This window comes from Oryzias latipes, chromosome 16 (assembly GCF_053564925.1).
Source record: "Oryzias latipes strain Hd-rR chromosome 16, Olatipes_Hd-rR_3.1".
Classification (NCBI taxonomy): Eukaryota; Metazoa; Chordata; class Actinopteri; order Beloniformes; family Adrianichthyidae; genus Oryzias; species Oryzias latipes.
This window is the reverse complement of record NC_136252.1, coordinates 10,361,956-10,381,099: the sequence shown is the minus strand read 5'-3', so window position 1 is coordinate 10,381,099 and position 19,144 is coordinate 10,361,956. Positions and strand designations below refer to the sequence as shown.

The following is a 19,144-nucleotide window of genomic DNA, read 5'->3' as shown; positions in this document are numbered from 1 at the left end:
GAAGGGTTGTGTGGAGCAGAGCCCTTTAAGCGCTGCCTGCACCAGACTCCTGCCTGCTCCCAGCGGCCCCTTCACCCACTCACTCTGTGCCACTGATTGGTGCACCTGCTGAGCGGACACACCCACCTGCAGCCAAAACGGTGACCTTTCACCCCAGCAGGTGCGCCACAGCGGCCTTCCACACACACACACCTGCGTGGGCTCGTCACCGAGACGGCAGCGTTTCTAGAGGGTGCAGGCTTGTGCATTTGCACCTCGGCGCTGACTGCCCTGCAGCTCGCTGAAGAGTTTGGATGAAGCCCGGACGGTCATGTCAGAGAAAAAAAAAAAAATAAATAAAGAAAAAGAAAGAAAAGAAAAGAAAAGAAAAGAAAAGAAAAGAAAGACACAGAAGGACATGAAAAAGCAAGAAACCCAAAGCTGTGTGTTTGATTTCCTGGCCGGTGCGCTCTCTGGTGGCTGTATGTGTCACAGAACGGTGGTGTCAGAAAAATAAAAACCAAAGACACAAATGCATGACAAGGAAACCAAAGTACCCAAAGCTGTTTGTGGGGGTGTGTGAGTGATTTTCCTTCTCTTTGGTGGATGCCAGCAAAAGCCGGAAAACTTACAGCACCTGGTATTCCCAGGCGGTCTCCCATCCAAGTACTAACCAGGCCCGACCCTGCTTAGCTTCCGAGATCGGACGAGATCGGGCGTGTTTTTTTTTTTTTTTTTTTTTATTTATAAAGGAAATTAAAATATTTACAAAAGAAACAATCACAACATTACAGATGGAGATTCAAAAGAAAGTCAAAAACTACAACAGACCTGCAAAGCAGAAAATACAGATCCCAAAGTAACACAAAACTAAACTTAAAACTACATCATGTACACACAAGAAAAAATCTTGGTCATTTCAGCACTCCGCCACATTCCATCAGGGTCCGCTTTCTCGAGCGTCAGTAGATGTCCCCCCAACATCCTCTTCACACAACTCCATCGGTCCATCGAACGCCCTTCCTTAAGTCGCAGGTTCCTGGCCTGATAAATGGCAAAACGGCCAAGCGCCAAAAGTAAATCAGCCGCCTTCCATCCTGATCGTCTCTCCTCTTTCGGTATCCCGAACAGCGAGGCCCACTGCCAGTCTTCCTCCACGCCCCACTCCAAGGAACATCCGGCTTTCAGCGCCGCTCGTAGTCTCTGCCAGAAAGGCCTCACAACCAGACAATCCAGAAACATGTGTTCCAGTGTTTCAGGGACATAGCCACAGACGGGACAAGTCCTATCATACAGTTCTTTATCAATCTGATGAAGAACCACACTGGAATATATTTTTCTATGGCGTAGCCTGAAATCCATATTCCACACTGAATGAGGGAAAATACTCCCTTTCAGACTCCTCCAAATACTCGCAGGGTCCTTACCCGGAAACACTGCTCCCCATGCTCTTTCCGCCGCAGGGACCTTGGTCTCCAGGGTGAGCATCGCCCGGTACCAGGTCTTTGTCGCTATAGACTGCACGGCAACCGGCACTCCACCCTGCAAGAACTGAAAACAGAAACTGGCCTCTTGCAGCACAGGCCCACCCCTCCTGACAATAACCAACCACCTCAGGGGAACAGAGGAAGAGATCCGGGCAAAACCCCGCTTCACCCTCCACCGCTCACCCTGAGTCATACCACCACAAAACCTCAAAAGAACGTCAGTAACCGCACACAGCCTCCCACCAACCATGATATCACCCACCAGGAGACAACCACTTCCCTCCAGAAGTCTACACTGGAGGGGAAGCCTCCCATGTGTGAGCACCGCGTTATGGAACAGTGGCTGATGCAAAACCTGGTACGGGGTGGAGACGGATTGAACTACAAGACCACTAGCTGAATGCCACGCCGACAACAGCTCTATGGAAAGAGGGCTCAATTCCTGAAAGGCCGTCATCGGACGTCTCTGGCAGAATACCGCAAGGCCAGGTCGAAAAAGCCTAGAGAAGTCATCCTCCAGATAATCCTTCCAGTGAGGGACTTGACTCGGGTCCAAGAGACGGGCCACCAGTCTCAGGCGCAAAGCCTTCTTCCTGGCGCCCAACTCCACCAGACCCAGCCCACCCTCTTGAATATTCCGAGACAGCGTCAGCCTGGATATTTGGTTCGCTCTCGACCCCCACAAGAAAAGAGACAACAACTCATTGATGCGCGTCTGGAAATGCACAGGAAAGGGCAGGATAGACAGCACGTAGTTAATCTTCGAAAAGATCAGAGAATTCAAAACCGTGACCTTACCCCTCAGGGTCAACCTTCTCATTTTCCACAACGCCAACACCTGAGCCAGGTTTTTCACCAGCGCAGTCCAGTTTTGATGGATGGTGTCCCTAGGGGTTCTGGCCAACCAGACCCCCAACACCCTAACCCCAGCTGTGGCCTCTCGAAACCCCCATCTATTCACCGTGTCGACCCTGCAGCCCAAAAAGAAAATCTCAGACTTGTGGACATTCACCTTAGCGCCCGAGGCTCGACAGTACGCCTGAAGTTGTCGCAAGGCCCCATCAACACTGGCCTCATCATTCAACACAAGGCTCGTGTCATCCGCATACGCTAGGATTTTAATTTCCCTCCCCGCAGGCGTGACCACACCCCGAACACTGTTATCAGCAGAAATCATGCCCGCCAGGGGTTCCACCGCGATGCTGAACAACATGGCCGACAACGGGCAGCCCTGTCGTATCGACCGAGTTATACTGAAGACGCCGGTAGAATGTCCATTGCACAACACCTTACTGCTAGCGGAGGTATAAAGTGCCCGTATCCGAGAGATAAAAAGTTCCCCAAAACCAAAACGATCTAACACCCTCCACAAAAACCCGTGCTCCACCCGATCAAACGCTTTGCTAAAATCAACATTTAAGAAAAATCCCCCCGACCGTTCCATATGCTCCACCGTGCAGAGAAGAGAAAGAACCGTGTCCGTTATCTGTCTCCCCTGAACCCCATACGCCTGCGAAGACCCCAAAATTGAGGGGAGCACTTCCCTCAACCTTTCAGCCAACACCGATGTCAAGATTTTGTAATCTGTATTCAACAAGGTGATAGGCCTGTAATTATCAAGGTCCGCCCTGTCACCCTTATTTTTGAACAGCAGTTTAACAGTCCCTAAACAAAAAGAGGGCGTTGGCAGTCGCCCCAGGCAGAAAGAACCAAACATCCTAGATAGAAGGGGCACCAGGTCATCCCGAAAACATTGATAAAATTCAGCGGTCAGACCATCGGCACCAGGAGATTTATTTCTGTTTTGTCTGTCAATGGCTCTCCTGATCTCCTCCACCGTAATGTCCGCATCACATGCAGTCTTATCCTCATCCCCCACCCTGGCAGTCAGAACTCCCACGCAGGCCTCCACGGCATGTTCATCACTACCACCACCATTAAACAGGCCCTTATAAAAATTCTCCACTACAGTCAGAATTTCATCTGTCTCTGTACACACGTTCCCTCCAGCGTCGTACAGCGCCGTGATGATGGACCTGCCTTGCTTTTTTTTTTCTAAACCCAGAAAGAAAGCCGAGGACCTCTCACCCTCCACAAAGTCCCTCACCCTAGCTCTCAATGCAGCCGCCCTGCACTTCTCCTCCTGAAAACCCTTCAGCCGAGCCAGGGCAGCCTCATAAACTGTAACATCACGGTCTGGGTCATCCGCAAGTAGGGTTGCCTCTTTTTCCAGAATCGCCCTAACGTCCCTCTCCTCCTCCAGAGCCTTCCACTTCCTTTTTTTGCAATATGCCATAGTCGATAACCGGATCCGGACCTTCAATTCCTCCCACCAAGAAAAGAAGTCCACGTCATCTTCCATCTGATCCCTGTAATACCCCAGTAAAGTTTTAATCTTTCTGCGATACCCTTCCTCACCCAAAACACTGTTATTTAAAATCCATAGACCTCCACCCTTCCTAGCACCCACCGTGTCAAGCACCACCTCCACCCATGAGTGATCGCTCCACACATTTGGACGATACGCAACGCTGTCAACCAAACGTGTCACCCCTCCAGCAGAAAAGACATGGTCTATCCTAGACTGCTTCAGGACACCCATCACCATCTGCCTCCTGGAAAAAACCCTCCTCCCAGGGTTTAACAGCCTCCACACGTCGACGAGGTTGTAGTCCATCATGACAGAGATAAGTTCTTGCCGTCCAAAATCTGTCTTGAAAACATTCCGCACTGAAACATCAGCTGGCGACAGAACCGTATTCAAATCTCCCACTAGGAGTGAATCCTCCGTCACAAAGGGCCGGAGAGAACGGAAAAAAATCTTTCTTTCCTTCTCAACATTAGAAGCATATAGATTTAATAATCTCATCTTCCGTCTCGCCCATTCAAACTCCACAATGAGTTTACGGCCTGCAGGATCTGCCACCCGAAGGTTCACACTGTCAAAGACCCCGGACCTGAAGAAAACAGCGACCCCAGCAGAGCGCAAAGGACCCACTGCATAAAAGACGGAGCCCCCCCACAGCTTTTCAGCTGCAGCACAGGTCTCAGCATCCCACCTCACCTCTTGTAGACAAAGGATGTCACAGGGTTCATTCAGGATTTCTGACACCTTGTCCATCCCACAAACTCCTCTGATGTTTAGGCTGAGGAGTTTAATCATGAGGAAATAGACTAAAAAGGACATCACACCTAGGTCTTCTTCTGCTTATGCTGCCTCGATCCCCTCCTGCTCCCCTGAGACCGTGACCTCCTCTGTGGACGCGCAAGCACGTCGACCTCCATATCAGAGCCTGTCACTTCATCATCCGTCACACCCACAACATTCCCAGAGGGATTCACGACGCGAGGGGACAAAAAGGCAGTCGTCTGGAAGAGGTTCGCAGCCTCTCCCTCCCTGGCCAGGGCAGAGCCAGCGCTCCTCCGCTGTGCCCCCCCCTCCACGGGTTCAGATGTCACCAGGGTAGGACCAACTATGTGGGCCCCCCCCGCCCGGTCAGGGGCAGAGCCATCGTTCTTGTGCTGCGCTCCCCCCGTCACGGGTCCAGACGGTATCGGGGCAGGACCAGCTCCGTGGGCCCCCCCCGCCCGGATGGGAGTAGCGGCAATTTGTGGGTGCTGCTCACCCTCCCTCACGGGAAACGCGTCTGTCGACAAACGGTGCGCCTCTGACACCTCCGTTGCTCGGAGCAGGTCCGGGCTTCCCGCCTCCGCCTGCCGTCCGAGAGCGTCCCCTCCGTCAGTGGATGAAAGCCCCGCCGCAGCGGCGCTGTGGCGCGCGGCAGACACGCGTCCGTCAGACACGGAGTCAGACAGGTCTTCCTCCGAAGCGCTGTCACGCGCACTGTCACTCACATCAGAGGCCACGGTCTCCTCAGCGGCACCTAGACACACACAGTTCTCCTTCATGTTGAGGCAGACAGCACACTTCTGGATCGAAGACACACATTCCCGGGCGTAATGCCCCTGAACGCCGCACTTGTTACATAAAAAGTCCGGGCAATCTCTGACAATGTGCCCCGGTTTTATGCAGATCCTGCAGACCTTCACCTGTTTATCGTGGATGACACGAAAAAATTCTGGTCCCGTGGCCGTGTTAAATTTCGCCGAATAAGGCAAAGACTGGACGCTTTCATTAAATTTCACTTTTACAAAACGCGTCCCATCAGCCACGCTAGTGCCCGGCCACATCCTCCGTTTGATCGGAGACACCGCCGATACTCTCCATCCCTCCAACTTCTCCAAGATTTCTTCATCCGTCACATACGCCGGCAGCCCCAGGAAAGACACTACCAGCTCATCGTTAGAGATGCTCCTCCCCTGCACAGTCGTGTTTCCAATTTTAAATCCATCCAATAGTTTGTCCCTCCCCACCGCATTCGACATCGTCAATTCATATCGCTTTTGCCCCACAGAACGACACGCCACCACGCCCCCACAGAGCAACCTGCTGTACCGAAGCAGTTCACTCACGGATACAGGATCCTCACCTACCAGCTCCACATGAATCGTGAGATCCCTTTCATACCTGATTGACGAAGTTTCTCCTCCATCCACCCTCTGTGATCTCTCCACCCCCCCCGTAGCAACAGAAGCGGACCGCGCCGCCGCACCTGCAGCTAATGAGGACGCCGCTTTCACATTCCCCACATTCCTCACACCCTTCGAGGAAAAAGACCCCAGCCCATCACCCGAAGAGCTCCCCCCCGCAGAAGCCATGCTCCCAAGACGGGGGGGGGAAAAACCCCGTGAAAGTGAAAGAAAAAACTGTGCAGAAAGAGGGAGAAAAAGAAAAGAGACTGAAAAGTAACTCCCCAACAGCCATAAGACTGTGGGGAGCAGGAGAAAAGCGCACACACACACTCACACACACAGAGAGAAAAGCCAGACGCAGACAGATAAGGGAAAAAGGAAAAAAAAAACAATACAAAGAAAGAAACAAACACAAAGCAGACACACCAAACACACGCCGAAAAGCTCACCAATCCTCCGAACACTCCAGTCACCAACGTCACACCCTCCTGCACTCGCGCATGCGTGTTCAGGGTGGTATGGCCGTAAGCGAAGGGTTGTGTGGAGCAGAGCCCTTTAAGCGCTGCCTGCACCAGACTCCTGCCTGCTCCCAGCGGCCCCTTCACCCACTCACTCTGTGCCACTGATTGGTGCACCTGCTGAGCGGACACACCCACCTGCAGCCAAAACGGTGACCTTTCACCCCAGCAGGTGCGCCACAGCGGCCTTCCACACACACACACCTGCGTGGGCTCGTCACCGAGACGGCAGCGTTTCTAGAGGGTGCAGGCTCGTGCATTTGCACCTCGGCGCTGACTGCCCTGCAGCTCGCTGAAGAGTTTGGATGAAGCCCGGACGGTCATGTCAGAGAAAAAAAAAAAAAAATAATAAAGAAAAAGAAAAGAAAAGAAAAGAAAAGAAAAGAAAAGAAAGACACAGAAGGACATGAAAAAGCAAGAAACCCAAAGCTGTGTGTTTGATTTCCTGGCCGGTGCGCTCTCTGGTGGCTGTATGTGTCACAGAACGGTGGTGTCAGAAAAATAAAAACCAAAGACACAAATGCATGACAAGGAAACCAAAGTACCCAAAGCTGTTTGTGGGGGTGTGTGAGTGATTTTCCTTCTCTTTGGTGGATGCCAGCAAAAGCCGGAAAACTTACAGCACCTGGTATTCCCAGGCGGTCTCCCATCCAAGTACTAACCAGGCCCGACCCTGCTTAGCTTCCGAGATCGGACGAGATCGGGCGTGTTTTTTTTTTTTTATCTTTTTTAATAAAGGAAATTAAAAATCTGTACATAATTGAGTCATTCTTACAAACAAAACAGATGGAGAAACCAGGACAAAAAACAAAATAAACTACATCGTCTCTACAAACAGAACATACATAAGGTAAATATTCTACCTGAACTCCACTCCACCATTCACATACACATATATTCTATAACACAAGAAAACACTTTACAAAGTCCACCTGATTCCATCCTCATAAGAGCCAACAGACGCCCGTACAAACTTCTCATAAAACTACCCCCATCTGTCCATCGTCTTCCATTTCTCCGCATCCCAAAAATGAATGGCCCTCATCCAGTCCTCCTCCACGGACCGCTCAAAAGCACACCTGGGCGTCAGCGTGGCTCACAGCTCCATGGACCCCAAGCTGTTCTCCACTGCAGGAACCATCTCGATGCACCACTCGGTAGGATCAGTGTCCACGCCTCTTCTTCCACCCCGACCTGTAGGATACGGGCCTCAGGTCTCCTCACAGCCCCAGGGACCACAGATTCTGTTCCTCTTGCTGCAGGAAACCATTTCGGTACACCAGTCCGTAGGATCAGCGTCCACACTCCTTTTCTGACGCCAAGACCTGTAGGATCTCACAAACAAAACAAAAAACCCCAAACCCCTACAAAAAGAAACCCACCACCGCAGGTAATTTGGTCGACAGAAAACTAAAACAAAAACAATTTCCGAGATTACCGATCCAAGCCCTCTGTCTGTACAACACGCCCCTCTAAAATTCAACAGAAAACGCACCTCTACGGTATACAGGGACATTACGCAGGATTCTTCTTAGACTTCAGCCTGTTCACCTGAGACCGTGTCCTCCGCTGAGCCCATGCAATCGCAGCATCATCCATGTCCTCATCCACCATGTCCTTAATTAATGCACCAGGCCCACTGTTCGCTCCCCCATCCAGTCTTTGGGCCAGACAAACAGGTGTCTCACGCACGCTGCCCGCCACCCTGCCACGGAGATCTGACTCTCCCTGCGCAGAGGACGAAGCGCTGCGCTCCACAGACACCCCCTTCGAGACGAGGTTCACACCCTCTCTCGCCCGGACAGGGGCAGAGTCAGCGCCACGGCGCTGAGCTCCCCCCCCCACGGGAACGGATAGTAACGAGGCAGGGCCCACCGCGGGAGCCCCCCCCGCCCGGATAGGGGCAGCGTCAGCGTTCTGGTGCTGCACACCCCCCTTCACGGGAACAGATAGTAACGAGGCAGGGCTCACTACTGGAGCCCCCCCCGCCCGGATAGAGGCAGCGTCAGCGTTCTGGTGCTGCACACCCCCCTTCACGGGAACAGATAGTAACGAGGCAGGGCTCACTGCTGGAGCCCCCCCCGCCCGGATAGAAGCAGCGGCAGCGTTCTGGTGCCGCTCGCCCCCCTTCACGGGAACAGCGGCGCTCGTCGGCAGGAGCCCCTTGGAAACCCCCGCCCCCCGGGACATCTCCTGGCTGCTCGCAGCCGCCTGCCGACCGAGAACCCCTTTCTCCACAGTGGATTGACCTCCTGCGCTGGACGCTCCGCAGGGAGCAGCAGACACTGGTGCATTACGCTCAGAGTCAGACAGGTGTCCCTCAGACATGGCGCTGCTCTCCTCCACGCTCTCATCAGACCCCTGTTCTTCAGACATGCCGTCCTCATCTGACTCATCACTGAGCTGTTCCTCACTCTCAGCAGAGGCCTCCCCGCCCTCATTTCCACCGAGGCAGCTACAGTCAGTCATCCTATGCAGACACACAGAGCATTTAGAAACAGATGACGTGCACTCCCTGGCGTAATGTCCCTGAACCCCGCATTTGTTACAGAGAAATTCGGGGCAATCTCTGACAATGTGTCCGGGTCTGATACAGATCCTGCACACCTTCACCTGCTTGTCGTGAATTACTCTAAAGAATTCTGGTCCAGTCACCGTGTCAAATTTGGCGGAATACGGCAGAGATTGAACGCTGTCATTAAATTTTACTTTGACAAACCGAGTCCCGTCCGCCACACTGGTTCCTGGCCACATCCTCCTTTTAATGGGAGACACAGCAGACACTTTCCACCCCTCTAATTTCGCCAAAATCTCCTCGTCAGTAACATAAGCAGGCAGTCCCAAAAATGAAACAACGAGCTCATCATTCGCAATTTTCCGACCTTGAACTGTCGTGTTCCCTATTTTGAAACCGTCCAACAGTCTATCCCTCCCGACAGCGTTAGAGAAGGTTAATTCGTAGCGCTTGCTTCCCACTGCCCGACACGCCACCACGCCCCCACATAGTAACCGGCTGTACTTAATCAACTCATTAACCGACACAGGTTCATCACCCAATAATTCAACGTGAATTGTCAAGTCTCGATCATAAATAATTTTAGGACACTCGCCATCATTAACACCCAGTGACTTATTCACACCACCCTCCGTGACTGAAGCAGGCCTTGCCGCTGCACCTGCAGACGCCGGACCTGCCACGCCGACAAACTGTACATTTTTCTCCGGATTAGATTTCTGTCCAATACCCAGAGAATGCCCCCCTTCTGAAGCCATGCTCAGAACACGGGGGCATCATAAATACGGAAAGAAAACCTCAGTGAGTGACACCAACACATATAAAAGAGAAGGCAAAACCCAAAGAAAAAAAAGAGAAGAAAAAAGAAGAAAAAAGTCTAAGGCTCCCCAGCAGTTAAAACTGTGGGGAGCAAGGGAAAAAAAGAGGAAAGGAGCAAAAAAGAAAGACAAAAGAGAGAAACAAGGAGAGAGAAATCTCAGACGCCGAAAACCTCACCAGATACAAACCACAAAGCCACACCCCCCTGCACACGCGTGTTCAGGGTGGTATGGCCGTAAGCGAAGGGTTGTGTGGAGCAGAGCCCTTTAAGCGCTGCCTGCACCAGACTCCTGCCTGCTCCCAGCGGCCCCTTCACCCACTCACTCTGTGCCACTGATTGGTGCACCTGCTGAGCGGACACACCCACCTGCAGCCAAAACGGTGACCTTTCACCCCAGCAGGTGCGCCACAGCGGCCTTCCACACACACACACCTGCGTGGGCTCGTCACCGAGACGGCAGCGTTTCTAGAGGGTGCAGGCTCGTGCATTTGCACCTCGGCGCTGACTGCCCTGCAGCTCGCTGAAGAGTTTGGATGAAGCCCGGACGGTCATGTCAGAGAAAAAAAAAAAAAAATAATAAAGAAAAAGAAAAGAAAAGAAAAGAAAAGAAAAGAAAAGAAAGACACAGAAGGACATGAAAAAGCAAGAAACCCAAAGCTGTGTGTTTGATTTCCTGGCCGGTGCGCTCTCTGGTGGCTGTATGTGTCACAGAACGGTGGTGTCAGAAAAATAAAAACCAAAGACACAAATGCATGACAAGGAAACCAAAGTACCCAAAGCTGTTTGTGGGGGTGTGTGAGTGATTTTCCTTCTCTTTGGTGGATGCCAGCAAAAGCCGGAAAACTTACAGCACCTGGTATTCCCAGGCGGTCTCCCATCCAAGTACTAACCAGGCCCGACCCTGCTTAGCTTCCGAGATCGGACGAGATCGGGCGTGTTCAGGGTGGTATGGCCGTAAGCGAAGGGTTGTGTGGAGCAGAGCCCTTTAAGCGCTGCCTGCACCAGACTCCTGCCTGCTCCCAGCGGCCCCTTCACCCACTCACTCTGTGCCACTGATTGGTGCACCTGCTGAGCGGACACACCCACCTGCAGCCAAAACGGTGACCTTTCACCCCAGCAGGTGCGCCACAGCGGCCTTCCACACACACACACCTGCGTGGGCTCGTCACCGAGACGGCAGCGTTTCTAGAGGGTGCAGGCTTGTGCATTTGCACCTCGGCGCTGACTGCCCTGCAGCTCGCTGAAGAGTTTGGATGAAGCCCGGACGGTCATGTCAGAGAAAAAAAAAAAAATAAAATAAAGAAAAAGAAAGAAAAGAAAAGAAAAGAAAAGAAAAGAAAGACACAGAAGGACATGAAAAAGCAAGAAACCCAAAGCTGTGTGTTTGATTTCCTGGCCGGTGCGCTCTCTGGTGGCTGTATGTGTCACAGAACGGTGGTGTCAGAAAAATAAAAACCAAAGACACAAATGCATGACAAGGAAACCAAAGTACCCAAAGCTGTTTGTGGGGGTGTGTGAGTGATTTTCCTTCTCTTTGGTGGATGCCAGCAAAAGCTGGAAAACTTACAGCACCTGGTATTCCCAGGCGGTCTCCCATCCAAGTACTAACCAGGCCCGACCCTGCTTAGCTTCCGAGATCGGACGAGATCGGGCGTGTTCAGGGTGGTATGGCCGTAAGCGAAGGGTTGTGTGGAGCAGAGCCCTTTAAGCGCTGCCTGCACCAGACTCCTGCCTGCTCCCAGCGGCCCCTTCACCCACTCACTCTGTGCCACTGATTGGTGCACCTGCTGAGCGGACACACCCACCTGCAGCCAAAACGGTGACCTTTCACCCCAGCAGGTGCGCCACAGCGGCCTTCCACACACACACACCTGCGTGGGCTCGTCACCGAGACGGCAGCGTTTCTAGAGGGTGCAGGCTCGTGCATTTGCACCTCGGCGCTGACTGCCCTGCAGCTCGCTGAAGAGTTTGGATGAAGCCCGGACGGTCATGTCAGAGAAAAAAAAAAAAAAAAAATAAAGAAAAAGAAAAGAAAAGAAAAGAAAAGAAAAGAAAAGAAAGACACAGAAGGACATGAAAAAGCAAGAAACCCAAAGCTGTGTGTTTGATTTCCTGGCCGGTGCGCTCTCTGGTGGCTGTATGTGTCACAGAACGGTGGTGTCAGAAAAATAAAAACCAAAGACACAAATGCATGACAAGGAAACCAAAGTACCCAAAGCTGTTTGTGGGGGTGTGTGAGTGATTTTCCTTCTCTTTGGTGGATGCCAGCAAAAGCCGGAAAACTTACAGCACCTGGTATTCCCAGGCGGTCTCCCATCCAAGTACTAACCAGGCCCGACCCTGCTTAGCTTCCGAGATCGGACGAGATCGGGCGTGTTCAGGGTGGTATGGCCGTAAGCGAAGGGTTGTGTGGAGCAGAGCCCTTTAAGCGCTGCCTGCACCAGACTCCTGCCTGCTCCCAGCGGCCCCTTCACCCACTCACTCTGTGCCACTGATTGGTGCACCTGCTGAGCGGACACACCCACCTGCAGCCAAAACGGTGACCTTTCACCCCAGCAGGTGCGCCACAGCGGCCTTCCACACACACACACCTGCGTGGGCTCGTCACCGAGACGGCAGCGTTTCTAGAGGGTGCAGGCTTGTGCATTTGCACCTCGGCGCTGACTGCCCTGCAGCTCGCTGAAGAGTTTGGATGAAGCCCGGACGGTCATGTCAGAGAAAAAAAAAAAAATAAATAAAGAAAAAGAAAGAAAAGAAAAGAAAAGAAAAGAAAAGAAAAGAAAGACACAGAAGGACATGAAAAAGCAAGAAACCCAAAGCTGTGTGTTTGATTTCCTGGCCGGTGCGCTCTCTGGTGGCTGTATGTGTCACAGAACGGTGGTGTCAGAAAAATAAAAACCAAAGACACAAATGCATGACAAGGAAACCAAAGTACCCAAAGCTGTTTGTGGGGGTGTGTGAGTGATTTTCCTTCTCTTTGGTGGATGCCAGCAAAAGCCGGAAAACTTACAGCACCTGGTATTCCCAGGCGGTCTCCCATCCAAGTACTAACCAGGCCCGACCCTGCTTAGCTTCCGAGATCGGACGAGATCGGGCGTGTTTTTTTTTTTTTTTTTTTTTATTTATAAAGGAAATTAAAATATTTACAAAAGAAACAATCACAACATTACAGATGGAGATTCAAAAGAAAGTCAAAAACTACAACAGACCTGCAAAGCAGAAAATACAGATCCCAAAGTAACACAAAACTAAACTTAAAACTACATCATGTACACACAAGAAAAAATCTTGGTCATTTCAGCACTCCGCCACATTCCATCAGGGTCCGCTTTCTCGAGCGTCAGTAGATGTCCCCCCAACATCCTCTTCACACAACTCCATCGGTCCATCGAACGCCCTTCCTTAAGTCGCAGGTTCCTGGCCTGATAAATGGCAAAACGGCCAAGCGCCAAAAGTAAATCAGCCGCCTTCCATCCTGATCGTCTCTCCTCTTTCGGTATCCCGAACAGCGAGGCCCACTGCCAGTCTTCCTCCACGCCCCACTCCAAGGAACATCCGGCTTTCAGCGCCGCTCGTAGTCTCTGCCAGAAAGGCCTCACAACCAGACAATCCAGAAACATGTGTTCCAGTGTTTCAGGGACATAGCCACAGACGGGACAAGTCCTATCATACAGTTCTTTATCAATCTGATGAAGAACCACACTGGAATATATTTTTCTATGGCGTAGCCTGAAATCCATATTCCACACTGAATGAGGGAAAATACTCCCTTTCAGACTCCTCCAAATACTCGCAGGGTCCTTACCCGGAAACACTGCTCCCCATGCTCTTTCCGCCGCAGGGACCTTGGTCTCCAGGGTGAGCATCGCCCGGTACCAGGTCTTTGTCGCTATAGACTGCACGGCAACCGGCACTCCACCCTGCAAGAACTGAAAACAGAAACTGGCCTCTTGCAGCACAGGCCCACCCCTCCTGACAATAACCAACCACCTCAGGGGAACAGAGGAAGAGATCCGGGCAAAACCCCGCTTCACCCTCCACCGCTCACCCTGAGTCATACCACCACAAAACCTCAAAAGAACGTCAGTAACCGCACACAGCCTCCCACCAACCATGATATCACCCACCAGGAGACAACCACTTCCCTCCAGAAGTCTACACTGGAGGGGAAGCCTCCCATGTGTGAGCACCGCGTTATGGAACAGTGGCTGATGCAAAACCTGGTACGGGGTGGAGACGGATTGAACTACAAGACCACTAGCTGAATGCCACGCCGACAACAGCTCTATGGAAAGAGGGCTCAATTCCTGAAAGGCCGTCATCGGACGTCTCTGGCAGAATACCGCAAGGCCAGGTCGAAAAAGCCTAGAGAAGTCATCCTCCAGATAATCCTTCCAGTGAGGGACTTGACTCGGGTCCAAGAGACGGGCCACCAGTCTCAGGCGCAAAGCCTTCTTCCTGGCGCCCAACTCCACCAGACCCAGCCCACCCTCTTGAATATTCCGAGACAGCGTCAGCCTGGATATTTGGTTCGCTCTCGACCCCCACAAGAAAAGAGACAACAACTCATTGATGCGCGTCTGGAAATGCACAGGAAAGGGCAGGATAGACAGCACGTAGTTAATCTTCGAAAAGATCAGAGAATTCAAAACCGTGACCTTACCCCTCAGGGTCAACCTTCTCATTTTCCACAACGCCAACACCTGAGCCAGGTTTTTCACCAGCGCAGTCCAGTTTTGATGGATGGTGTCCCTAGGGGTTCTGGCCAACCAGACCCCCAACACCCTAACCCCAGCTGTGGCCTCTCGAAACCCCCATCTATTCACCGTGTCGACCCTGCAGCCCAAAAAGAAAATCTCAGACTTGTGGACATTCACCTTAGCGCCCGAGGCTCGACAGTACGCCTGAAGTTGTCGCAAGGCCCCATCAACACTGGCCTCATCATTCAACACAAGGCTCGTGTCATCCGCATACGCTAGGATTTTAATTTCCCTCCCCGCAGGCGTGACCACACCCCGAACACTGTTATCAGCAGAAATCATGCCCGCCAGGGGTTCCACCGCGATGCTGAACAACATGGCCGACAACGGGCAGCCCTGTCGTATCGACCGAGTTATACTGAAGACGCCGGTAGAATGTCCATTGCACAACACCTTACTGCTAGCGGAGGTATAAAGTGCCCGTATCCGAGAGATAAAAAGTTCCCCAAAACCAAAACGATCTAACACCCTCCACAAAAACCCGTGCTCCACCCGATCAAACGCTTTGCTAAAATCAACATTTAAGAAAAATCCCCCCGACCGTTCCATATGCTCCACCGTGCAGAGAAGAGAAAGAACCGTGTCCGTTATCTGTCTCCCCTGAACCCCATACGCCTGCGAAGACCCCAAAATTGAGGGGAGCACTTCCCTCAACCTTTCAGCCAACACCGATGTCAAGATTTTGTAATCTGTATTCAACAAGGTGATAGGCCTGTAATTATCAAGGTCCGCCCTGTCACCCTTATTTTTGAACAGCAGTTTAACAGTCCCTAAACAAAAAGAGGGCGTTGGCAGTCGCCCCAGGCAGAAAGAACCAAACATCCTAGATAGAAGGGGCACCAGGTCATCCCGAAAACATTGATAAAATTCAGCGGTCAGACCATCGGCACCAGGAGATTTATTTCTGTTTTGTCTGTCAATGGCTCTCCTGATCTCCTCCACCGTAATGTCCGCATCACATGCAGTCTTATCCTCATCCCCCACCCTGGCAGTCAGAACTCCCACGCAGGCCTCCACGGCATGTTCATCACTACCACCACCATTAAACAGGCCCTTATAAAAATTCTCCACTACAGTCAGAATTTCATCTGTCTCTGTACACACGTTCCCTCCAGCGTCGTACAGCGCCGTGATGATGGACCTGCCTTGCTTTTTTTTTTCTAAACCCAGAAAGAAAGCCGAGGACCTCTCACCCTCCACAAAGTCCCTCACCCTAGCTCTCAATGCAGCCGCCCTGCACTTCTCCTCCTGAAAACCCTTCAGCCGAGCCAGGGCAGCCTCATAAACTGTAACATCACGGTCTGGGTCATCCGCAAGTAGGGTTGCCTCTTTTTCCAGAATCGCCCTAACGTCCCTCTCCTCCTCCAGAGCCTTCCACTTCCTTTTTTTGCAATATGCCATAGTCGATAACCGGATCCGGACCTTCAATTCCTCCCACCAAGAAAAGAAGTCCACGTCATCTTCCATCTGATCCCTGTAATACCCCAGTAAAGTTTTAATCTTTCTGCGATACCCTTCCTCACCCAAAACACTGTTATTTAAAATCCATAGACCTCCACCCTTCCTAGCACCCACCGTGTCAAGCACCACCTCCACCCATGAGTGATCGCTCCACACATTTGGACGATACGCAACGCTGTCAACCAAACGTGTCACCCCTCCAGCAGAAAAGACATGGTCTATCCTAGACTGCTTCAGGACACCCATCACCATCTGCCTCCTGGAAAAAACCCTCCTCCCAGGGTTTAACAGCCTCCACACGTCGACGAGGTTGTAGTCCATCATGACAGAGATAAGTTCTTGCCGTCCAAAATCTGTCTTGAAAACATTCCGCACTGAAACATCAGCTGGCGACAGAACCGTATTCAAATCTCCCACTAGGAGTGAATCCTCCGTCACAAAGGGCCGGAGAGAACGGAAAAAAATCTTTCTTTCCTTCTCAACATTAGAAGCATATAGATTTAATAATCTCATCTTCCGTCTCGCCCATTCAAACTCCACAATGAGTTTACGGCCTGCAGGATCTGCCACCCGAAGGTTCACACTGTCAAAGACCCCGGACCTGAAGAAAACAGCGACCCCAGCAGAGCGCAAAGGACCCACTGCATAAAAGACGGAGCCCCCCCACAGCTTTTCAGCTGCAGCACAGGTCTCAGCATCCCACCTCACCTCTTGTAGACAAAGGATGTCACAGGGTTCATTCAGGATTTCTGACACCTTGTCCATCCCACAAACTCCTCTGATGTTTAGGCTGAGGAGTTTAATCATGAGGAAATAGACTAAAAAGGACATCACACCTAGGTCTTCTTCTGCTTATGCTGCCTCGATCCCCTCCTGCTCCCCTGAGACCGTGACCTCCTCTGTGGACGCGCAAGCACGTCGACCTCCATATCAGAGCCTGTCACTTCATCATCCGTCACACCCACAACATTCCCAGAGGGATTCACGACGCGAGGGGACAAAAAGGCAGTCGTCTGGAAGAGGTTCGCAGCCTCTCCCTCCCTGGCCAGGGCAGAGCCAGCGCTCCTCCGCTGTGCCCCCCCCTCCACGGGTTCAGATGTCACCAGGGTAGGACCAACTATGTGGGCCCCCCCCGCCCGGTCAGGGGCAGAGCCATCGTTCTTGTGCTGCGCTCCCCCCGTCACGGGTCCAGACGGTATCGGGGCAGGACCAGCTCCGTGGGCCCCCCCCGCCCGGATGGGAGTAGCGGCAATTTGTGGGTGCTGCTCACCCTCCCTCACGGGAAACGCGTCTGTCGACAAACGGTGCGCCTCTGACACCTCCGTTGCTCGGAGCAGGTCCGGGCTTCCCGCCTCCGCCTGCCGTCCGAGAGCGTCCCCTCCGTCAGTGGATGAAAGCCCCGCCGCAGCGGCGCTGTGGCGCGCGGCAGACACGCGTCCGTCAGACACGGAGTCAGACAGGTCTTCTTCCGAAGCGCTGTCACGCGCACTGTCACTCACATCAGAGGCCACGGTCTCCTCAGCGGCACCTAGACACACACAGTTCTCCTTCATGTTGAGGCAGACAGCACACTTCTGGATCGAAGACACACATTCCCGGGCGTAATGCCCCTGAACGCCGCACTTGTTACATAAAAAGTCCGGGCAATCTCTGACAATGTGCCCCGGTTTTATGCAGATCCTGCAGACCTTCACCTGTTTATCGTGGATGACACGAAAAAATTCTGGTCCCGTGGCCGTGTTAAATTTCGCCGAATAAGGCAAAGACTGGACGCTTTCATTAAATTTCACTTTTACAAAACGCGTCCCATCAGCCACGCTAGTGCCCGGCCACATCCTCCGTTTGATCGGAGACACCGCCGATACTCTCCATCCCTCCAACTTCTCCAAGATTTCTTCATCCGTCACATACGCCGGCAGCCCCAGGAAAGACACTACCAGCTCATCGTTAGAGATGCTCCTCCCCTGCACAGTCGTGTTTCCAATTTTAAATCCATCCAATAGTTTGTCCCTCCCCACCGCATTCGACATCGTCAATTCATATCGCTTTTGCCCCACAGAACGACACGCCACCACGCCCCCACAGAGCAACCTGCTGTACCGAAGCAGTTCACTCACGGATACAGGATCCTCACCTACCAGCTCCACATGAATCGTGAGATCCCTTTCATACCTGATTGACGAAGTTTCTCCTCCATCCACCCTCTGTGATCTCTCCACCCCCCCCGTAGCAACAGAAGCGGACCGCGCCGCCGCACCTGCAGCTAATGAGGACGCCGCTTTCACATTCCCCACATTCCTCACACCCTTCGAGGAAAAAGACCCCAGCCCATCACCCGAAGAGCTCCCCCCCGCAGAAGCCATGCTCCCAAGACGGGGGGGGGAAAAACCCCGTGAAAGTGAAAGAAAAAACTGTGCAGAAAGAGGGAGAAAAAGAAAAGAGACTGAAAAGTAACTCCCCAACAGCCATAAGACTGTGGGGAGCAGGAGAAAAGCGCACACACACACTCACACACACAGAGAGAAAAGCCAGACGCAGACAGATAAGGGAAAAAGGAAAAAAAAAACAATACAAAGAAAGAAACAAACACAAAGCAGACACACCAAACACACGCCGAAAAGCTCACCAATCCTCCGAACACTCCAGTCACCAACGTCACACCCTCCTGCACTCGCGCATGCGTGTTCAGGGTGGTATGGCCGTAAGCGAAGGGTTGTGTGGAGCAGAGCCCTTTAAGCGCTGCCTGCACCAGACTCCTGCCTGCTCCCAGCGGCCCCTTCACCCACTCACTCTGTGCCACTGATTGGTGCACCTGCTGAGCGGACACACCCACCTGCAGCCAAAACGGTGACCTTTCACCCCAGCAGGTGCGCCACAGCGGCCTTCCACACACACACACCTGCGTGGGCTCGTCACCGAGACGGCAGCGTTTCTAGAGGGTGCAGGCTCGTGCATTTGCACCTCGGCGCTGACTGCCCTGCAGCTCGCTGAAGAGTTTGGATGAAGCCCGGACGGTCATGTCAGAGAAAAAAAAAAAAAAATAATAAAGAAAAAGAAAAGAAAAGAAAAGA

General features: G+C 52.3%; 3 non-coding genes across 3 annotated transcripts; all 3 read right to left on the bottom strand.

Moving 5' to 3' along the window:
* Positions 1-10,693: 10,693 nt before the first annotated feature.
* Positions 10,694-10,812, bottom strand: LOC111947231 (5S ribosomal RNA). Its single transcript, XR_002873054.1, has one exon. It is a non-coding gene; the product is annotated as a 5S ribosomal RNA (ribosomal RNA).
* A 600-nt stretch (positions 10,813-11,412) lies between these two features.
* LOC111947230 (5S ribosomal RNA) lies at positions 11,413-11,531 on the bottom strand. The gene has a single exon (XR_002873053.1). It is a non-coding gene; the product is annotated as a 5S ribosomal RNA (ribosomal RNA).
* Positions 11,532-12,132: 601 nt separating this feature from the next.
* On the bottom strand, positions 12,133-12,251 carry LOC144985518 (5S ribosomal RNA). The gene has a single exon (XR_013649347.1). It is a non-coding gene; the product is annotated as a 5S ribosomal RNA (ribosomal RNA).
* Positions 12,252-19,144: the final 6,893 nt, after the last annotated feature.